Below are 15,729 nucleotides of genomic sequence, written 5' to 3' on the forward strand. Positions count from 1 at the left end.
ACCAGGCTAGTATCGACTTTTCTGTTTGTTTTTTTAAAAAAAAAAAAGACAGAGATGCTTTGCGTTAAAGGTTCCTTTTGTACACCTAGGTGAATCTGTTTCCCACATAATTTTTTATTTTTTTTTTAATTTTACTAGTGCTGGAAAAATCTCCTGGCTGAAGTGTACACCCAGGAACCAGACAGAGCGGATCCCTTCTCAAACAATGCTTCAGTGAATCTTTTATAAGAAAAATCAGCATTTCTGCCTCAGTTTCCTAACCCAGAAAGGCAGGATAGCACTGATTTTCTGTAACTGAGATTAAAATAATTAAGATGCCTAAATGCAACTTAAATCCTCGGGTAGAAGAACCATATACTGGTTAAAGCACCACTATAGAAAAACAAACACTGTGCACTGATCCAACATTCCTTTTAATTTATCTCTGCAAACAGGATGTGGTGGTTCCCAATTAGCAGTTCCAGTTCTAATTCAGTACTTTCCTTGCTCTATATTAAATGTTTGTGCAAGAATGGGGGGGTGGGGGGGGAGGGGGGAGAGAACAGCGCAGTCAGAAAGGGAGCTAAAAACGATTCATGTATTTCAACAGCCCACTGACCACATACAACACTTTCTGGCCACCAGCAGAAGTTAGACTTGAACTACAGACCTAGAGGTGAAAAGGTTTGTATCCTATTACCAATCCCCCGAGACATCGAATCACTTTGCCAAGTCTCTTTAAACAATATAAGGTCTTTAATTAAATAAATGCTCAAATCACGATATAGATTATTACCTTTCACTAAGAGGCAACAAGGTCTCAGCTTCCCTCTATTTTTAGCTGTGGAAGAACTAGCCCTGTGTAAGAGATTCCAACTATAACTGGTTAATTTCTTAAGGACTAATTCCGATATAACCATCGGACAGATGCTAGCTGTTAAAGAAGGGAATAGAGCAGGAGAGGGAAGAGGATAGAAGGGGACTGGTGTTCAGGATGCAGTATATTACTCCTAAGAGCATATACCATCAATACGAGAAGGCAAACACACACGGGCTGTGGGAAAGGAACTGCCTGAAGACAACAGTTCTGCAGCACCACACGGAGTCAGCTGCATTATTCAAACTCTCTTATCACCAAAGCAAGAGCAACAGAGGAAACACTGAAGGGAAAAATAACGTGAGCTTTCCTAATAAGGTGATAATGAAGGTTTCTTTCTTTCAGGTGGGGAAGTTAATGGGAGATGTTTAGAAAGCATGTTGGCATTACAGAGATGCAAGAATGTCTCTGAGCCTGGCTCGTCCCCGAGGAATCTCTGTGTAAGTGCTTTCACTAGCAAAATCAAACCAAGGGATAAAAAGAAGAAAATAAAAAAAGAAACTGGGTGTAGGCAAGATCTATACATCCCCTCACCCTTCACATTCCAAATTGTATCAAGCTATGCAAAGAAGCACCTGGCCCCAGTTATTTGAAAGCAGGAAAACACGTTCCTTCTTTAAGCTTTTCTGCTGATGGCAACACTTGTCTCAAAGACGAGCCTGATACGGAAAGAAAGATGAGCCAACAAGACAAATCCTTTCCATATTTCAGGATATTTGTTCTTTTGTATTTCCCTGCTCCTGGAGGAAGAAGCCGTGACAACGCAGAACCCGTTATGGAGACAAGCCCACCGTATGACTGAGGCTGGAGGTCAGTTTGGGAGTGCCGCTGAGCCGAAGCAAAATCCACTGCAGCAACGAAGCTCCTTTGTGAATATTGCCCCTGGGCGGTGATTTCCTGAAGGATAAAGCACTGGGTACCCGCTTCTTATTGACCTTCATCTTGACCTTCATCGGGATTAGAGTCACAAACAGCCTCAGACTATGCCATTACCATTATAAAGGGAAGAGGGCTGCAGAAATTACCCATACTAATCTTTCAGCTGCATGCAGGGAATATACCACTTAAACTTGAATCAGCTCACTACCAGATACGGCAAACTCGATGTAAAAAAAAAAAAAAAATACTTGCAATATCTCCTGTTTCCAAGTAGCTTGTTAATCCTAGATAAAGGTCTTTCAGATTTCAAGTAGTAAATCGTAGGCACAACAGCTACGATAATGCAGGGGCCGGTGCAGAACTTCTCCTCTTTACCTTCCCAAGTTAAGATCCACGCTGCACCGCCTGTGCTGCCAGTTGCAGCCACACGAGATACTGTGCTGCATCCTCTGGGGTGAATTTTGCCCCTGAGGAATAATAATAAAGAAAGAAATAAAACCTAAGAGTGTAACAGTTTAAATAGGTTGCTTAACATGATCTTAGTCTCATGATAACCAGGAGCTGGGAGCTCCTGCAAGAGAACCTGACTTCAGAGATTTAAGCAGGAGAGCTTGAAGCAATTATGTTGTTAAAACAAGACACAGAGTGTCCAGATCTATGTCTGGTTACAAGTGGAGCACTCACCCTTCATCAAAGCTTTCATTCTTGACTTACAGATCTCCACATTCAATAGCACTAGAATATAAATGGATGGGTGTAGACCAAATTAACAAAAACACCAGAAAACAGCAATAGAAAAACATTTGCTGTGCTTGAAAAGAAAATCTGCAGCAGAAGACAGCACATGCAGCAAGATTATTAAGACTGCAGTGTCAAGCTGATTTTTCCCAAACATCAAAAGGATCGGAAAGGCAGTGTAACACCTAACACAGTGGAATACTGGACTCAGCTGGAGCTTCGTAGCGAGTTAGCAGCCCTGCCTCTTTCCAGCCACCTCGCAAAACGCCTTCAATTCCATGAGGGTTTGACGGTGACTGCAGAAAAAGAGGAATTTGGGGGGAGGGTACATTTGTTGACAGAATTCACATATCGCTGCCCTGGCTACATGTGCGGGCACACAGAATTGCTGCTCCTCGCTTTGCCGTGCCACCTAGGAATTCCTCGTTTCTTCCAACAACGAGTGACACTCTGTAAAACATTAAGTACCCTATTAGCTTTAAGATAAATCGTGTCCTTTTGTTTGACAAGCCATGGTAGGAATAAAATGCTCCAATGTTATACCACTTTGAACAGAGAAGATGACACACTATTGGACTGCCATATTATAGACTTCTGTGTTTCTGCGAGAAAACCAGTATTAACCCCAGCTTCCTGGCCAGACGCCAGCCCTGATCATTATATATCACCCATCAAGCTTCTCCTGCAGTTTTGACTGGCAGTAGCATTTTAATCCATTCCTTTCTTGCACCGTGTTGGTACTGTGTGCTGTTGGAGAGCGTGCCTGTGGGCTGTAAAACAGCTGTTGGGTTCCACCCCAAAGGACTGCATTTCAACGCGAAACGCGGATGTCTTCTGTGTGGTACACATGGAGGAAGTTAATAAAGAAGTGTGGAACTAATTGCGACTGTTGATTCGGTTCATTCTGCCATACTGAACGCTGTTTGTTTTTATAACTGAGGTCCTACCGTCACACTCGCTACTAAATCTTTCCCAGGAAGCGGAGAAAGCATATCAACCCTGGCATGTTAGAAAAGCATCTCATGTTCTTCTGATATCCCCAGCGATTCCCACACAGCCACTTCCAATTCATGACAGTACCAACAACAGCGTACTGTGCAAGTGAGCTACTCTGCGCTGCGCTAACAAAACCTGCAGCCTGTTCATGCTGACAAGAAGGGCACGTTTCCTTCTGTGCTAGAGAAGGTCACCCAGCATTGCTAGGCACCTGCTAAGAAACAGTTCTCTTGGAACTCGTTTGCAGAAATAAGCGTTCAGTTCACTGTCTGTGTCGACACTGCTCACTTCAGCAACTAGACTGCCAATCGGAAGGCCCAGGACAGGCACAAAAGCAAACCACACCAGTCCGTTCTGCAATTAGCAGGAAGATGGCCAGGATCTCAAAAGCAAGCAAAACCGAAGCTCCCCAGTCAGAGCCAAACAGTGACACGAGCCCAGTGAATGCTTACGGTGTCAGGAGAGCCTCCCTTCCTTCCCGTTACTGCTACTCATCTTCAGTGAGTCACACGATCAATTGATTCACCTCTCTGTAGCTCGATTTCCCTTCTTCTCCTCCACACCACATTTGCTTGTGCTTTTCACTCAATTACGGCAAGGACTGCCTTCTATAGCGCTCAGCACTCGGCAGACATCTCAGACTCACACAGGCGTTAAGCCAGCTAAGGAATCCGTCTGTTCAACATTCATGGCTGAAGATAGCAGACAAGAACAAAATTTTTCAGTTGTTTGTCGGGTGTTGAACCAGGTTTTTACAGAATGCCAGGCTCTCATCTGGCTAAATATTTGTTAGTTTACCAGTATGAAAACTACAATATTTAAGTTCTCACTGTTACTGAGAGTAGCAGCAGCTCTTGGTATTTCTCTCAGCTCAGGAAGAGGTGAGGGACTGATAACAGTAACTAAAGAAATACCCCAAAAGAGCCATTTGTTTTTTTGACAGCAACTTCAGAAGAGCCACGTTCATCTGCCAGTTGAAAGTACTTATTTCCTATAAAGTCCCAGACATCTCAAATCCCAAGTCAAAGCTTCAGAGACACGGCCCATTATCCACACGAAGGCTGCTCCCGAAGGACCGATTGCACAAAAGGACTTACTGATGAGACCCTTTATTCCACCAGGAAATCTGTCAAAGGCAACAGGACTCCACGTTGCTAGAAGGCCTGCAAAAATCTATCAGGAACATGATGTTTATTTTAGTAACAACAAATTGTCTATGCTGGGTAGATTAGGCTTCACTCTTTTTTCCCGCTGAAAACTACAGTACACTTGTTTGGGGTTTGCTCCAACCAGGGACCATAGATACTCAGAGCATACAGGATCAAGCTTATACAGCCTGCAAATCAGAACCTGTAACTGGCTAAAAGGAACAACTTTAAGAAAACTGTGGCTGTCGGGAAAAGGGTGACCTTCTTCAGTGTTCAGAGACAGAAAGATGCAGACTGGGTTTCAGAATAAAATGGTCAATTCTATCTGCATTTTTATCATCTGCCACTTTCTATCATTTTAGAGAAGATACTATATCTTCATGAAATATGACATCTCAGATTACTCCCGAATTCTGTTGAGCATCTCAGGTGTTTGCTGCTGGCACGGTATAGCAGGCTAGCTGGGAAACAAATTCAGTTCACTGACTGACACCTTGCAGCAAGTTCTCTTTAAACACAGGATTACTTGCCTCTCTCTTTTTCTGAGAGCTTACACATTCCTCAGCCCAGCTAAAAACAGGTACCTGTGTACATCAGAGCAATGCAGGGACCTGAGTAGAGTGAACCCATGCATCTGCAAACGATCGCAATTACTTCTGCTCCATGCCTAAGAAGTAAGATTTCCTTACAGGCCTTTCCTCCACCTGGTGCTGATCAGTTAGAAACGGGACGGCATCTTTCAGTTCAGACTTGAATTAAATCTAATTTGAGAATTCTTGTGCGTATCAGACCAGAACCACCCAACATTACTTTAGCAGAGAGAAGACATTAAGATCATAGAGCTTTGAAGCTTCGTTCTTTCAGCCCAGTCTTTCATTTTTAATTCAAGTCCCTCATCCTTCTTGCTAACCTGTTCGCTTCTTCCCCATCCCTTTCTCATAGAGACGCTAGCACTCCACCCCAGCTGCCCCTTAGAGGAATTTCATTCTCCTATACTAGGACTCAGATCCTTCCCTAGTAACTCAGGCAGGTACCTTAAGGCTTAGAAATGTTTTCAGTGATCCCGCCTCCCTTCTTTATAAGCTCTGAACATGATGGAAGAAGATCTACATTACAATATTGTGTTAATATCCTCTTCACTTTGGGTCAGATTTCACGCACAGCTCTCTATTTTCTCCTGTGTGATTCAGTCTATCAGCAGATGAATGAGGGTATGTATCATCTGCGAAGAGAAGAAACAGGTCCTGAAATCACTTCATTTTATACCTAAGAAATCAATAAGAATCTGCTTCTGTGGATTTTCATTCACTGCCTCAGTTATGTGCCGAAAGGCAACACTGCATTTTGCTGAGGATCATTTAACACTGCCGAAGCTCCTGTGTTGCCTTGTATGGTAGAAGACTAAACGGTTCTACTCAACAATTTTAATTGCAATTGCAAATACAGTGTCTAAAAAGCTTACGTACCAACAGGACAAGTATTATCTGTTGGCACCCAGATAATAGGGAAGGACAGAAAAAAAAGAAAAAAAAAGAGAAAGAGTGACAGCGGCTATGACATCACTGCCAGCCAATGGGAAATAGAGCACATTCCCGCAGCCGCTCAGGGAATTGTTCCCAGATGTTGCAAAGCCTTCCTAAAAAACACAGATAACGGCCAACCGACTTTGTGCGAACTGCTGGCAGAGGCCGCTGGGCTGGCTCCGACCTGGCAGCAACCACAAGCCAATTTTTTCCACGTTCGCAGCTTCCACTGGGAGGCTGTCCCTGCGCCGTGCAAAGAGAACAGAAAAGCATTTTCGGCTTTTGCAAAAAGCCTGAAGGTAACGTGTTCTCTTCTGTGCAAGCTATTTTTCCAAATTGCCCAGTAAGGACCTGAACCTGAAAAAAAGCCCAAGAATGTGAGAATAATATCACTCAGGTGGGCAGTCCCAAAGAACTCAAATTATCCCCTGAGAAAAATTGTAGCCTCTGTTTTGTATGTGTGTGTACATGTTAGCAGAACAGGCGCACGGAGCAGCTATTTTCTGCGGATGTGTTTGTGTAAATGCATTTACAGCAATAACTACTAGACGAAGAACTCTGCCACACAATTAATGCTAGTCTCTATAGTGTTGAAAAACCTAAAGGTCAACCACTGAAAAGGGATCTAGTAAGTAGTAGCCCTCTGTCCCAAATTATTTAGTTCTGGGGAAAAAAAAAAAAAAAAAAGAAAAAAAAAAAAAAACCAGAAAAACCCCACCCCGAAATCAAAAGGAAAAGATCTAAGATGCGGAAGAGAAAAACAGGCAGGACACAGGAGGGATGGGGAGGAGGTTTAAATAGTTAATTAGGAGCAGTGATTCTAATTCAATACTAATCTAGCTGTACACGGAGTTCCCAGGGCAGCAAAAATAAGCAACAACTGAAGACTTGCAGATCCTGCCTTGAACACTTTCCCCTATGGAAATCAGTCCTGCATATGACACCAAGATCAAAGTTTCTACCTATGACAAATAGAAGGATTCAAATGTTATTAAAAAAGATGAAAATCTCAAATTTCTAAATGTCAGTCATCGTGTAGACTTCAAAGTAGCCACTGCATCAGCAAGAGAGGAGGTGCGAGGGAAGAAACAGCTGAGCTGTATCGTGTGCACTTAATGTTCCAATTTTAAATATGTCGTCTGGACGTCAAATACACATATATACACTGCAATAATTTACAGTGAGGATGACAATTATCACAGATGGTTTTGTGAAAAAATCCCAAGCTGTCTGCTACCAGCTGACGCACATTTTCTAACACGGGAGACAAAGAAAGCTCAGGCCCATCATGTTAAAAACCAGAAAAGGAAACAGACCTGCCCAAAACACGTTTTTTCCAAAAGGTGAAGACCAACTTTGCTACCTCGGAAATGTATGCGATTATCTGTTAAGTTTCAGAGAATAGGATAGTAAAGGGTTTGAAACTGTGAACATTAACTTACAGTAAGATTTACATAAAACTGCTCCAGTAATTAGCAGCAAATAGAGGCAGATAAGCACCGCAATTTTATGGGTGTTAGTGTGGAAAAAAGTAATTTGCAATTCCTAATGCAGGTCAGGCACAGATGTTTCAGCTGATTGTTCAGCAGAGTGAACAGAAGCCCCTGTCAACATCATCTGCAAAAGGTGCACTAAAACATCCCCAAGAAGAGAGCTAGAAACTGAATCCGGACTAGTGGGATACGCACATAAATTTGGCAACAAGCTGATGGGTGGGATGGGAGGAAAGAGTCCAAGTCTTTCGAAGCAATGCATCTATCCGTGCTACCTGCAGCAATCTGCGCTCCCTCTGCCTCAGCTGAACCCGATGGGTCTGTAAGGCATTGTATCATCTGCTGCCGAGCAGCAGAGGCCGAAGAGCCCACCCTGGTACAGCACTCACAAAAGGCTCTACAGTACTAATTCTCTGAAACAATTAATTTAAGCCACACATCTCCATTTTGCTTTTAGATCTTTGCAACAGCACCATTCCCGCTCCTGGAGACTCGGCTACTGGCTCAGCCTGAACCGATTCTTGTGTGTCAAGTTCCCGGGCTGGCACTAAGAAGAAAAACTATTGCACTATTTATCATCGAACTAATGTTGTTTCACCGAAGGAAAAAAGGCAAATGGGACTGAATCTCCTCCTAAAGACGTAAGAAATGCAAGAGGGATTGTGTTGTGACTTGGGAAAACCAAGTTTGTCTTTATATTGTCTATTAAAGGTAGATGAGAAACTGCCATAGTCGTCTTATTAAAGAGGATGATGCAAGTGTCAGAAAAGCTACAGACAAAGCAGAACCGGACGCTGCACTCCTGACGTGTCCTCACTAGCGCTGACTGGAGGGGAAGGATCACCTCTGTCAAACCGCTGGCAATGCCCCCCTGACGCCGCCCAGGATGCCGCTGGCCACCACCTTTGCTGCCGAGGCCCATCGCTGGCTCACAGTCAACTTGCCGTACATGAGGACCCCCATTAAAGGTTCACAAAACCAAAATGTTACATTACTTCAAAAGTTACCTTGAACTTAGACTTGCCCATACACTCATTTTTAAAAACTGGCAAGAAGGAAGATTTTAAGATAATCAGACTATGAGGTATCTGCTGCCACTTGCAGAAGACTTTCTACATGACCTTGAAGGGAAAGAAAAAACCCACATAAAAAACTTGTGTGTCTCAGTTCCCACCCATACTGTGGAAAAAGCAAACAGTTGCGACATGCAAAGAAAATAGAAGATTGAGGTCTCTGGCTCAGCAACCATGTCTCCCACTATGCACAAGTACAGTGCATGGCACAAGGAGAAAGAAAGGAGCGCAGACGTTGATCTCGGTTGCAGCCTTCAAGCAACACTGTAATATAAAAAATAGGAATGGGTGGGAAGATTTGAAACAAGGTACAAATCCTTGGAGCAAGGATTCTGCTTTCTTCTACATTTGGAAAGCAGCCAGCAACCTACACTGGAACAGGAATCACAGTAAGCTGAATTCATTCTTAAAATGCATTTCAGAAATTGTAATGTTTCTCTGAAATTAAAACAGTAAGTCACAGAATGAAAACATAACATTTAACTCGTGTGTGTGTGTGTGTGTGTGTGTGTATATATGCTTCTTCTGATTTTACTGTTCTTTATATTCTCCTGTTTTTCAGCTGGCAAACAGAAAAGGCATATATTTTCATATTATTTAAGAAGCTGGGAAAAGAATTCAGCTCTCAACTTGAGATCAAATGCACTTTGGTTTTTGGACGGGAGAGGGAAGGAGGAAGAGGTTAACAAATTGAGGTGTAAAGGGAATGAAACAATCCGCATCCTTATTCATGTGGAATACTTTGGGGTTGGGGGTTTGTTTCTGTTTAAACTCCAAGAACACTGGCCTTTGTTGGAACAACCTGAGTCATATTTTTCTGCACATAAGAGCCCGAATAGTCTATACAAGTTCAGAATGAATCACTGGTGTACTGAATCACAAATGCAAAAGATACATTCTTTACCAGACCGCATAGATAAAAACAAAAACTACCGTGCTCCTGAGCGCACTGGGAAGAAGAGACCCAGTTCAGGGATGCAGAAGGCAATCCGAATATCAGCCCGTTGTTTGAATTAATATTTATCAGTTCGGCAGCATGGCAGAAAGGGAAGAAACAGGGAGGGAATGATACTGAGGAGCAAATACAGCGCAAGTGTTACATACTGAGATGTAGGAAAGGGGTTCTCAGGATTAATTTGCTTTCCTGATAAGAGCTACTATTCATTTCCAGCCCTTTGCTTTTAAAACAGATGCTGCTCTCATGCTATGGCAACACAAATGACATCTTCATAGCCCTTTTTTATCTGAAGCTTTCGGGATGCTCTCTTCAGCTTGTTAATTACACATGAAACTCCTTTTGTACAACCTATTCCCATACTGTCAGAACACCATGCTATAGCTCACAGTAATCCTTGGACTGAAGACAAAAACACCACCACCACTATTCATAGCTCACGCATATCCTGAAAGTAGCACATTCGGCAGCACTGAGCCCTCCAGCCATCTCCAGCCCCTCAAAGAAAAAAGGACCTCATCCCACACCAGTGGCGCTCAGCACGTATGTTCAGTCATGACTTGCAGAAGTTACCACCATCAGAAGTCCAGTTCCCACCCAAGAATGGACATAAGCCAACCACCTCATTAAGAAGGAACATTGCACTGTGTCCCACTGCACTCTAGGTGGACCATCAGGCCTCAAAGACCACGGTTGGCTGTTTGTTTAAACATTAATTTTATTCTCTAATGCCAGTGATTTTATTCTAGAGAGTGAATATTTCTTTTGACAACCAATTCAGTCCACACCACAGAGAACAACACGTGGGGATCTTCCCTTCTTTGTGCAGGCAAGTAGACAGATCCCCGTTGTGTTCATTTCTTCCCCTTGAGCGCTGCACAGCAGCGCAGGTTTATATCAGCATAACTTTGCTTTGAAACACTCATCGATTTTCAAACCAAGGTATCTAGTTGCCTAACACCCACTGCTGGGTGGAAATATGTGGCTAAGTTCTAGGAACAGCTTTGAAAGTCACACTGGTTATTAGTCAGCTATTGCTGCTGAGTCAAAAGGTTGGAGCACAAAGGCCAAACCCAAGGTATGGAGGTCCTACAAAAAAAATTTAGCTTTTTCCTTCTGAATGCATTTCCCAGTAACAAAACTTAAGGAATTACAGACTTAAGGGAGAACATTCTCCCAATTTTTAAGACCTCAATTTAATACAAAATCTAGTAAGTGCTTAATATTCTGTACACATTTGGGTGTGTAAGAGGACTAAAATTAAGTTCGTGCATGAGAAAGCTGTGTGCTTTGCTTGCCTAATACCGAGAACCTGTTGGGACTACGCAGTGGCCAGAGTCTGAGTGCCTTAAAATTGCAAGCAATCAATAGAGCAGAAAGAAGTGATAATACTGTATGATACAGCTGAGCTCAATTCATCTGCCAGCCCCTGCCCTCACACGAGCAACGTTTTCAGCTGCTTAGAAGCCAGCAGGGGCTGTATGGGGTGAACCAGAGGCACTATTACTTAAGAACAATCTCCCAGTCAAACTGATGCTTAAAAGACACATTGCACTTTCCTTAAACAATAATAGAATGTGCAAATGCACTCTACTGCAGGCAACAGCATGCAATCAATACTGTATTTGATTTTATAGTGAAAGCACACATAATCCTGTCTACAAGAAGACAAGCTTAGAAACTTTAAGCTACCCAGCACAATTAAATGCAAGGGCAGACAGCTTTCCTTATCACGTATAACTTCAGTGACTGGGATGCTGAAATATTTTAGGGGTAATGGTTGTAAACACGTGAGCAAAATTTCCGACTCCTAAAGTCAGCATAGGACTGGAGAAACAGATGGAGACCTGGCAGATCATTCCAGCGAAGAATCCCAAGTAGCCCCAGCTGTCCTAACTGTGCAGTCAGAAAAAAGTCTTGTAAACATACTTAACTACTACCACCTTCTTGCTTATCTTCATCCTAGTGGAAACAGGAAGACTGCAAACATATATCCAATGCTGAAAGGCTGGTCAATGTCTCTAGTTACTTCGGCAGAGTTCCCGTATCATAGCGCTATGATTTCTAACCCTACTCCCATCACTTGCTGCAGCCAAACTTAGCAATGCATCCCTTCATACTTGGGTCAAACTTGAGTTTTGGGAAAACAGACATTTCTTCTTGCCCCCTGTTGCGTTCCCAATACCCAAGGTTGTAAGGTCAGCTTGAAAGAGGATACTAAAATCACAGACTATGTCCCAAATGCTTTTTTGGTGTTAAAGTCTAAAATCCTAGTGCCCTCTTCGCTGCCTAAAGGTGCACAACCACTTTAATCCACTTTAACAGCTGTAAACCTCCTATCCACAAATATGTTCACGAAGTGGCCAAACACCAAATTTATCCGTGTGTTTATCTGTGCCCCAAAGGCAATCTGAGAGTGGGAGTTACTGTATTTCACACAGTAACCCTAGGGAGCAACAGACTTTTGTTGCATCTCCATTAAGTAGATCATAATGTGGGTAAGGAACTAGGCGTGTGGAGAAGCAACCAGCTATTACAGTAAAAGCACAGACTGTGTGCTGCTGCTCAGCGCTCAGCTCAGCACGGAGTGCAGGTCATCTGTTCATTAAATGGGAAGCAACCCAAAGGGCTGTGTAACGCTTAGGAGAAAGTAATTAATAACTATAGTTAGGTGACAAACAAATATCATGGCATATTGGAGAAATTAACACATTAAAAACAGACAAGAGAAAGAATGAGGGGGGTGTGATCTGCTGAGCAGCACGGTAACTGGGATGAACGGTTGGATCACTGACTTCCTCTGTAACTGGACAAATTACTTACAATCCAAATTCTTCTGCCCTGCTTATTTTTCCAAGGCTATAAATTTTTGTGTCTTTTTACTGAATGCATGCACAATGTTTAGCTCAGAAATCTAAACCTCATTTAAACCTTCCAGGCACTACCACAATACTCACACATTGAAATTAAAATAACATAACCAAAATCCCCTACAATATCACGTTTAGCTGTTCTGAAGAAGCCGTTTTGGCTATTTAGTGACAGTATTAAAACCCAATGATTTGGCAGAACTCTAACTACTAACTGTGTAACACAGATAAAAACACGCTTCCGCTCTCCTACCGACAGCAAGCTGGCTGTTACATTTAACCGTATGTTGTGGGACAATTTTTATTTTATTTATTTTTAAACAAGGATTACAGCTTGGCTCTTACTGGTTTCAACAAAAGGTAAGCAAGCAAATGTTTTTAAAGTCTAGCCTTATTTTTTGAGGTTTTACAGCATTATTTCAGAGCCTTCCATCAGATTCAGTAATACTTAGGAGATGAGGGAGAGAGGAAACAGCAGGAAAGAAAAGATGACACAACATATTACTAATATTGAAGGTTTCTTCTTTAAGCCATCTTTTCAGCCCTGCACACCTTTGCGGACTTTTATTTTTATATAATAAATTACTTAACAATGGGATGTTACAGATATAATGAAAAACTAAGCCTTTGCTTCCATGCAATTTGAGATTGAAGATGCTCCTAAAAATCAGGATCCATGGACCAACTACCCTGCTACCGTGCCCACTGTGTTGAACCACATACGCATGCAGACACGCGAGCCAACATACCCAGGACACCACTCTTCCATTGAAGCAAGGTAGCTTTGCATTGTCGTCCGAGATCTCTTCCTTTACCACCCTGGAAAAAAAAACAAACACAAACAATAGGAAGAAAATCAAGGGTTTGAAATTACATCAGATCAGAAGATACAGTGATTTTCTTAAATGGTCCGGGAAAAATACTGATTTTTACTAAAATGTGGGCGTCAGCAAGTCTTCTGTGTTTAAAGAATATGCGACTATTAAAACAAAGGAAGCAAGTAAAAATAAAGGGTAGAATGGTACCTTTCCAAACAGCCACCCCAAAGTGGTAGGCATAAAAGTAATTACAAGCATTTTTCCCACTTTGGAGTCTTCCATCTCACCACAATTTCTAAAGATCTGACGGTGATTAAAATCCCACTGTGCTGTGCAGTCTCTGCATGAGAGATCACAGATCACAAGTTAAGGCCACTCTGTTGGCAAAGAAAAGACTATTACCTGAATTTCCTAGACTGGATTTGGAGCCAAAACACAGCGCTTTCCCCCCAGGGCACTGAAGGAGCTGCGGTCAAGCTTCATATTGAACCCTCGTCCCCTGTACATCAGACAAGCACCTCAACCTTCTTCATTAAATCAAGCTCTCTTCCCACTCTTGCCAGCCACACACCTCTCTCGCTCCCTCTTTTCACTCCAGGATGGTTTCAGAACGGGCAGCAAGGCTGAGGCCTGGCCCCGGTCAGGGGAAGAGCCAACGCGGTCAAACACAGACATGCCACTGCGGTGCCGAGTTCCCTCCCTGAGCCCTTTCCTTCTTCAACAGATGCAATGCCAATACAGCCTTCAGCTAGGAGCCGTTCTGAAGGCCTCTTGATAAAAAGCTTAATCCAGAACTCCAACCCTTAGCATTAAGGAGAATAAAATCAGCACTTCTACCTGTTGTTATTATTAAACTGAATTACAGCAAAATTAAAATGACAGAAGAAGACAGATTTAATGATGCAACAGGCAAAGAGCTGCTGGACTCGTGCAACAACAGTGAGGGCCACAGAAGTAAAAAGGAAGAAATATAATTTTATGAGCCATCTCTAAAACAGGAGATATTAATTAAGGTTGTAGAGTTATATAAAAAGAGGAAACATAGATAACGTCTACAGACATATTAGCCAATGACCATTTGTGAGGTTTTAATATGTGGCTAATAAAAACTAAATGTGAACAAACCTGGAACAGATAGTATGGCCTCTAAAAACTCCACTTTATCACTTCTAGTGATTCGAGATGTCTACTGTAAAAATGTAAACTAAAATTATTGGTGGTTAAATTTAAAATTCAGCTCAAGGCCAGACTGTGTAATCTTCCAGAGACTTACCCTCTGGGAGAATAAGGGGAGAAGCAGACAAGACGACACCTGCAAGGAGCACAGAGTTGGACTTGATGATCCTTATGGGTCCTTTCCAACTTGAGATATTCTACGATTCTATTCTATGAACTTGTTTTACTAGCATAAGGGTTTGCATAAGGTTTTCAATTCTGAAGACACTTACTGTGACTCAGTATCTCAGAATCAGTATTTGTTTCAACAGTTTAAGATTGGTCATAGCCAAATATAAATGGCACAACTACTAAGAAAACAGAAATGCTCTCATTTCATTAGACTTCGTTCCAAGCTGCCAATTCAGCAGCAACTGAAGTTACTTCAGATGTTTCTGTTCTTCTAACTAGCACAGTAACCAACATGGTCCCCACTTAACAACCGCGTATTCATTGAATTAGCCAGTCATAACCACATATATATATTTATAGCTACAAAAAGATATTCTGAATTCTTCAAACAATTCCGTGCTCACTCGTTCTGTTAGAAAGTAAAGCAATCACATTTTAAGTCAGCAAGATCTGTTATCAGGTCCGCTGGAGGCAAAGTGAGCCTCCAGTTCTCCTGTAGCTCCTGGACAAAGTAGCCTGCGCAGCTGCCCACGCTCTAGAACGCCTCTCCAAATCCCACTCAGGAACTGGGAACAACGGTGCTGTTCACTACACCACAGCCACTTCCTTCGGATTCGTGCAGATGAGAAGAGCAGGTTCAAAACCAACCAGTGGTTCAGTACTACTGGGAGTAATTAGCTACTGCCTTGAAGCACTCTTCGCAACAAGCCCCCAGTGAGCCAGCTTCTGACTCCACAAACCAATTACAAATGTCATCTTTCAGCAGCACACTTTAAGCCATATTTTTTAGGACTGCTGCTTCAAGCTAGAGAGTTCCAATTTAAAGCAGCAAACATTAAGAAAACTCTGCGTTTGCATCAGCTTCCTTAACAAACCTCCCTCATTTACACAGGACCATGATCTCTCAGAAAGTGTTTTGTCTTTACAGAAGAAGTAGACATTGCTGGTGGCTTCCAAAGGAGACCATCAAATGAGAAATTTTAAAAGAATCACCATTTCAGAAACCAGCCTGGGCAGTGCTTCAGTTTTCAAC

The 15,729-nt window shown here is 42.4% G+C and overlaps 1 protein-coding gene across 1 annotated transcript in view; it reads right to left on the minus strand.

The window, feature by feature from the left end:
* Nucleotides 1-13,343, minus strand: part of DVL1 (dishevelled segment polarity protein 1) — a 57,792-nt gene extending 44,449 nt beyond the window's left edge. Inside the window, exon 1 of the mRNA XM_009889588.1 lies at nt 13,281-13,343. The gene's annotated coding sequence lies outside the window, so the exon portion shown is untranslated. The remainder of the gene's footprint in view (nt 1-13,280) is intronic.
* Between the last annotated feature and the right edge of the window lie 2,386 nt (nt 13,344-15,729).

Source organism: Charadrius vociferus, unplaced genomic scaffold (genome assembly GCF_000708025.1).
Source record: "Charadrius vociferus isolate BGI_N301 unplaced genomic scaffold, ASM70802v2 scaffold477, whole genome shotgun sequence".
Taxonomy (NCBI): domain Eukaryota; kingdom Metazoa; phylum Chordata; class Aves; order Charadriiformes; family Charadriidae; genus Charadrius; species Charadrius vociferus.